Raw genomic sequence first — 7,678 nt, 5'->3', positions numbered from 1 at the left:
GAAAATCTTAATAACACATGTAGTTAGCTTACCTGCTAGGGTAAATGGTCGGCAGCTCCAGCACCTGTCCAAAAGAATTATACACTCCAACTGCAGAAGTGAAAATCCTCAATGGTCGAAAAATTGCAATTTGCATCCAAATCCAGCCACGATGGTTCAAATTTTCTTAGGAGGTTTTTAGTCTAGAACACATGGTAAATCACTATCACACAGCTCAGGTCTGCTCAGGCTCAGTTGAAAGTCCGTTTGGTTTAGTTCAAACTTGTTCAGACCACATGTGCCAGTCATCTACGGGGTTTCCCACTGGTTCCCAACTTGACTCAGAAACTCTGCTCAAAAGTTGATAATCTTTGTTATGCTGTCTAGAAAATCTTAGTTAGGACAACAATGAAAGAAATTTGTTGGGTAGACAAGCTTTTTTAGGTTGTAAATAGAAAGTTTTATTTCTAAGTCAGTTTAATTTAAAAACTTTAGTGAAATCAACAATTGCTAGTTATCGTTTTTACAGTGCAGACTTGTGTGTGCAGAGGGTAACAGATCTCCCTCAGAGGATCAGCTTCTGTTTAGCTACAGGATCTAACATGCGTCAGAACAGCGGGAAACTTGTTGACACAGTTCTCTGCTCTAATATCAAGATCTGGTCTTACACAGAGCCATGCTTTGTAAGATATTTTACACCACTACCTGGATAGACTTCCCTGAGAGCTGACTTTAGGTGAAGGAAGATGTAATAATAACGACTTAATCAAAGTGTGATCGTTGTTTCAAGTCAATCCGTAATAATCTCATTTTAAGTTTAACATAATGCATGAATCAACCCCAATCAGAAACAATACACCTGTTTTATCAAGCTGTCTAAATGAACCTGCTTAAATAACGGAGATACATCCGACAACATATTGTGTTAATAATAATAATAAGACACCCATAAAAAGCCTGTTTCAAATATTTCTTTTTCTAGCTCTGTTTCTTTGCAAAACACTGTCTGTGTCTGTGGATTGAATTAAAGGAGACACCGCTTTGCTGGCTGCTCGCTGTAGATACCTCTCCTAAAGCTTGGCTATCTCTCCGTACACGATGGGTATTTTTAGTGGCCCTTATCTCTTCATGAAACATGAGGCGCAGTGCAGAGGCTTACGCTACACACCTCGAATGGTTTGGCTTAGGATAATGCGTACATGTGAATGGAGGGTGTGTGTGTGTTCTGGGTACAGTGAGGTAGGGCTTGTTTCGGTGTCAAATCCATGCCCCCCCCTCCTTTCCACAAACTGTTTAATGGGCTCTAACAGATAGGTAAAAAGGGGGAAATGGCAGAGGTAATGATAGCAGTAGGAGAACAGTTGCGAGAGAGGGAAGGATGGGGAGATAGATGGTTGGGTTGGATCTATTGCCTGTATGCCACAGTACAGTAAAAGTTTTACAATACTCCTCCTATGGTTGAATGATAACACATACATTAAGCGCAAAAAATCTTTCCATAAATGCGATCCTGTTAAATGTCCCACGATATTAGGCTGATATATCACAAAGCAGCTAGCATGCAGAGCAGATTATTTTTCTCATCTTCATATACCATCAGTCCTGTGGAGCATTTCAGAAAAAAAATCTTTTGAATAACTCATCCCTTAATCAGCGTGTTATGGCCTGACCTCTTGTATCCTGCACAAGCGGGGGTGATATAAACTGACTTTTTTTTCTTTCCTTACTCTGGACTTTAGAAGTTGTCTCGACTTAATTACAGTCTGTTATGAGTCAAAGATTAATCTGTGAGGAATTCTAATCTGGTCTCTGACTCGGAGAGCACAAAGTCTGCCCTCCAGAGAGTGACCACTATACCCCTTTTAACAGCAGACGTGTACTGCATATTGATTCTAATGTCAGTGCAAGCTTTGATACACACACCATTTTGTTGGGTTGGCGTCAAGAATGAAACAAAGAGGCAGTTCTTAGTCATGTGGAGTGACTAAATATATCGTGTTACAGATTTAAATGACAAAATAGGGTTTGATAATAGTGAACACACACACACACACACACACACACTGTGCACCAATGAGGGAGCACTATGATTGTTACAGTGAACCCAGCAGGAATGAAAGAACTTAGAATGAAAGAAAAGGTTTATTCCAGCTGGGTTGAGTTGACAACAGCAGCATCTGCTATCCTAATCACAATCAAAACCTTTTCAGGTAAAAAGTCCTTTATCAAGCCACATCTTTAATAAGCTTAAACTTAAAAAAAGAAAAAAAAGCACAATTTTAACCAGATCCTCTTCACTTTATTTTACACAGCAACAAGGTCATTGAACTAAGAGCCCGCTAAAGCTGTCACAGACCCAGCTCCAGGGATTCAGGGTCTGTCAGCAGTGTGGACTACTCTTATAATTATTGCTGTTATTTTGTGATGTGTGTTTTGTCTGCACTGCTGCTGTTCTTGTTATTCCTCATCCTTGTTTGTATAGGCAAGTGGGTGTGTCTGTGAGTGTGGCTGAGTACTGGTTTCAGGTAGACCTGGTGGGCGTGTCCTGTCTAGAGGATGGCCACACCTGAAGCAGAAGATGACTCACACACCTGCAGCTAATGAAGCGTCGTTGGGGAGCTTCTTAAGACTGTGGCTGAGCGCTCCTCGGTGTGGGATTGTTGTGTGAGACTCCACGTTAGTGGTGTTAGTACCAAGGAAGACAGGGAAGACAAAAGCAGCTGCACGGGGTGCGGGGACACAGGAGCGGAAGAGCACAGAGCACAAACTTGTGGGTGAAGACACGACACGGAAGTCAAGGGGAAAACACGGGGTTAGTCTTTGAACTATTTACAACACTGTAAATAAACGCACTGCCTTCATCACAAAGTCCTGCATCTTGGCTCCTCATTCCCCTCATCCCCACGGTCTGCCACATAGACCGTGACAAAAAGCATGTAGACAAACTGTTTAAATTTGGCAGATATTCTGCACATTTTGCTGCAGGATGGCAGCAGCCATTCCCCAATATGTGCAGCATGCAGGGGTGTGTCTAAAAGGGAAGAGTGCATTAATTAAAAATCTTTAGTTACTAATTAGCTTGCTAATTTGTCAAAGTGCTAACTGACATAGAGACAGACAACAAGTCATGCTCTTATTTACCCCTACAGGCAATTTAGGCTGACCACTTAATCTAACATGTATGTCTTTGGACTGTGGGAGGAAGCTAGAATACAGAGAGAACCCACTTAGACATGGGGAGAGCAAATTCCACACAAAAAGAACCCAGGACCTTGTTGGCATGAGGGAACGTGCTAACTGCTGCTCCACTGTGCTGCCCAATTTCCTAATTTTTCAGGCTACTAAACATATCCATGGGGCCAGAAAAAGTGTGATATACTTGCCAGGCAGGGCCATGTGAAGAAAAGAAACTGGTATGGAACGCAATTAACTGAACCTGTTAAACTGAGCTTGTAATGATGCTACTGTGAGCAGGTTAATAGAACATGGGCGTTAGTTGTTACCTAGTAAGCTAGCTAGAAACAATACTTCTGGTAAATATATTCACTGGTGCTGATTTTATGCTTCTGGCTCCAGCTATAATGCAGCCTTTGGCATTGCTGCAGCTCTACACAGAAAGGTCAAATGAGGTAATGAGAATGACCCGTGCTGTCTCTCCTTTGTCAGTGCTGAAGATACTTCTGTGTGCGAGGACACCACAGGACACACTGGAGAGGGGACCTCTTGTAACTGACCTGGAAGTGCTTGGCTGTCTTGCTTGGCTTTGAAGCTGAAAGAAGCTGCTGTGCAGAGTTGATGTCTGCACCACTGCCACTCCATTGATGTACTACTTAAACTTGTGTGAAAGAGATGAGGAACAAACATTGTGAGGTGGGGAAAGGAATATTATTGTGTGCACACAACAATAACAATAGAAAATAATCATATCCAGATGACCAGAGTAAGAACAAAACAAACGAAAAAAACCCCAAATGACTTATTTACCGAGCCAATTCATTCTCATAGTCACATAACTTTTTGGATATAATAGTTATTTGGTTATGCTGTTAAGAATGCCAGTTAATATTTTTTGTATTTTTCTTGTTATTTTTGTTATCCTCTGGTAGTTTACTGTAACAAGCCATTTTATAATTTCTCACTAGGTTTGTCAGCTGTTTTTCTTATACGGTTTTTATAAGTTTCTTATAACTTCGCTCAGCTTCTGTTCTTCTTTTTAAAAATTCCTAGCTGATAACTTTTTTTTTTTTGCGAAAGTACAGCTGTGGCATTGATTTATGGCCAGTGCTTGAACTGCAAAGAAAAAAAAAGCATAATAAATTTGAATAGATTTAGCACATTTATTACACCTAAACACCCCCCCCCCCCCCCCCCCCCCCCCCCCCCCCACACACACACACACACACACACAGTGTAAACTGGATATATTTTAATACATAAAAATCCCAAGGAGGCTCTTTAAATAGTAACTTAGCAAAGGCAGTGCTACACAGCCTACTTTGGCTGATCAGCACCTTTTAAGCCCACTGACTACACCCTGCACTAGTGATATGCATGCAAACATTGCTAAGGTTTAGGTTGGCAAAAACAAAAAAACCTAGTTGCACTGGATTTTTAGAGAATGACCAAGTGAGATAAGGGGATGAAGAGTCAAAGTTATCAGCTGTCTGCTATCTGGTCTTTAAGTCTGATGTCATTAGCTGTGTCTGGGCCCAAAATCTGCTGCAGGTCCATAACTCAAATGATCACTGCAGCATCACTCAGAGTTAAAAACTGTCTAAATCCTTTCATCTGTAATAAAATGATCAGTGTGGCTTCTCTACCAGGTGTAACAATTAAGTGTAACATCCAGGCATCCATGAAAACAGAATTTATGACATTTAACTAAGTTATAAATTAGCAGGGAGTTAGCTCGCTAGCTTCCATCTAAATATAATATACCATGTTCTGACTGAGAGATTTATTAAACAAATTAAAACATACAGCTCTGCTATCACTTCCAACATAAATGACGATAGGAAAGTAAACAGCGACGTTTGTAGGGTTACTGAAGTTGGGCTAGCTGGTATATAATGATGTGCTACGTGATCGCTAGCGACACAGTTATGTTAGCAAAATATAAACAGTGAAACTGGAGGATGAACACTAATTGTCCACTCGATAAAAGTTAACGTCAGGGTTCTCGATGACAAATGCAATCGCATGGCATGGTGCTGTAAACGGACCAAACGTCTGTCCAGAGAACCACCAAGATAATCCATCCACAATACGAGGTTAGTCATTAATATACTGCTGCTGCATGGGCTGGGCTGTAGTTACATCGTAAGGGTTTAAAAACTGAGCTTTAAAATGAGTCGTGGTAATAAAAACCGAGAGAGTCCAACAGTGAACACTGACAGTTTTTAGGGTTTTTTTTTTTTAGATTAAATAGAACAAGATACAAAGCATTAAAACATGTTAAAACACAAAAGCCTTATAAAATGCAGGGTAGTTTGGGCCCGGAAGCAGGATTCATCACGTCATAACTTAAAGACCGGATAGCAGATAGAAGCCAAGATAGTATTGGGTATCACACTGCTTCTTAAAGGAGTCAGTACAAAAAGAAACTGCAGCTTTTGACTCTTAATTTTTAGCCCCAGGAGGTCAGCAGCTTTGCTCTGATGGCAGTCTTATTGTAGATGCCATATGGCTTTTAACAGTTGACTGTCAGGAAGAAACATATAGTAGTATGATGCTAATAGCACTGACTGTACAAGCACTTACTTAGTTTTCTGTTGAACATCAGCATTTTGAGCCACAGCAGATTAGCATTTCTTTACTTTGCATATTGGCTTTAAGAAACAAAGTCAGTCAATGAAATTATTCATTTTCATGGTTTTTGCCTGAACCTGAATTACGCATCACTATAGGACTAGACTTCAAAGAAAAAGACCTTCATTTAAGCACTTTTTAAAGACAATACCAGGAGCAGAAATTATTTATTTTATCAGGTCCCACGCTGAACACTGAACACATCCTGTCATGCAAATATATTTCACATGTGAACAAACCTGAGAACACATTGGAAAAACAATCAGTGACCCCAAGAACTACACAATAAAAATAAATGGCTCTAGTGTTCTTTAAGGTTGTTCCATTCATCGAACTAAGTACCTCACCTTTTCTTCTTTTTTATTTATTTATTTTTCTACCCAGCTGGCAGTTCAGGAACTTTGGATCGATACTGTGCTTGCAACACGAAGGCAGAAAGTCCAGTTGCAGAGCAGCTTAACAGCTCCACAAAGACCTGGCTGTTTGGGCCGGGAGGCAGGAGATCAATGGTGTAAAATAGGGAAGAATTAACAATGGTTGAAGAGCAAGGGGAGGACAGTCTGCTTTGACCTGGAGTGTTTCGAGACGACGGGCTTCACGATGTCACCCTGATAATCGCTCCACTAGAGGAGGATAAGACCAAACAAGAATGGCTGTGATAACGTAATAGCTCCTCTGTGTCTGAGCAAAACAATCATTGGCAAGAAAAAACCTAGACATTATTAGTATTGTGAAAACTAAGCTCCTTTTAAGGGTACGAATTAAGGTTTTCTTGGTTTTTCTTTCACGTTATAGTGTTATTTGTTCTTAAACAAAACAAAAGTTTCAGCTAATGAGGTAACCATATATAAAAGTAAGCCCCGTGTGTCTAAATCTCAGGCTTTAGACTGTTTGGCGCACTAGGGATGCAGTGTTTTGACTGCTTTAGCGCTGAGCTGTGGTAAGCTTGTCATGGATTTCTTTTCATGGTCATCTATTTGAGGCACAGCAGACCTAGAAAATCAAACTTGTCTGTACAACATAGTGACAAAAGAATTACATTTTACTAAATACAATTTAGTTCAAAACAACATGTGTCAAGGGAGATTCTTCCATATTAGAGAGAGGACCCCAATGATCAGTGATCCCCTGTGAGCAACAACTTGTAACTCTCTTTCAATAAGAAGACAACTCCAGCAGAATCATGCTCTGGAAGAAGGCCAGGAGATTCCAGAAGAATCTCCTGGGAGAGAAGAGCGTAAACAGGCACAAACTACAAAAGATAAAACACAAACTACTGGATGCAGTAACACAAGGCAATGGCATTAAAATAGTGTTACAGTATATTACCTCACATAAGGTGTGAAGAGAGGGCAGTGAACTAAGGGATGGTTCAGAGTCATCTGTTCCAGCAGAAACTGTAAACTATATCAAAAATGAAAGTTTAAAGATTGATCTTAAAAGTAGACAGGGCATCTTTCTCGTGAACCCTGTGGGAGCTGGTTCTGCAGCAGAGGGCCCCGATAGCTGGCTCTCATTGTACTTTTGGGAACCACAAGTGGTCTGGCACTTGGAGTGAGGCACTTTGTTAGTATAATATAGTGCTCTGCTTTTGATATGGCCTGATCATTCAGACTTTTGTATGTAAGAAGAAGGATTTTTAATTCAGTTCTGCATTTAAGAGGGAGCGAGTGACGGGAACCTAATGTTATGAATTCTTTGAAAAGGTTTTTTTTTTCTGCACAAGTAAACCTTTAACACACGTATCAAAAGCAGGTGCCGAAAACACTAATGGATAACTGAGGTCAAATGAATATACAAGTGTAATATACACTCGTATATTCATTATATAAGTGATATATAAATATATATATATATCCTTCTTTGCAAATATACACTGACCAACTACCAA

At 40.2% G+C, this 7,678-nt stretch overlaps 1 long non-coding RNA gene across 1 annotated transcript; it reads left to right on the top strand.

Annotated features, from left to right (window-relative positions):
* Positions 1-2,485: 2,485 nt before the first annotated feature.
* Positions 2,486-6,953, top strand: LOC101482006 (uncharacterized). Its single transcript, XR_191096.3, has 3 exons — positions 2,486-2,791; positions 3,646-3,849; positions 6,172-6,953. It is a non-coding gene; the product is annotated as an uncharacterized LOC101482006 (long non-coding RNA).
* Positions 6,954-7,678: the final 725 nt, after the last annotated feature.

This window comes from Maylandia zebra, linkage group LG22, assembly GCF_041146795.1.
Source record: "Maylandia zebra isolate NMK-2024a linkage group LG22, Mzebra_GT3a, whole genome shotgun sequence".
Classification (NCBI taxonomy): domain Eukaryota; kingdom Metazoa; phylum Chordata; class Actinopteri; order Cichliformes; family Cichlidae; genus Maylandia; species Maylandia zebra.
The sequence above is the reverse complement of the archived record's forward strand: the minus strand, read 5'-3'. Positions and strand labels throughout refer to the sequence as shown.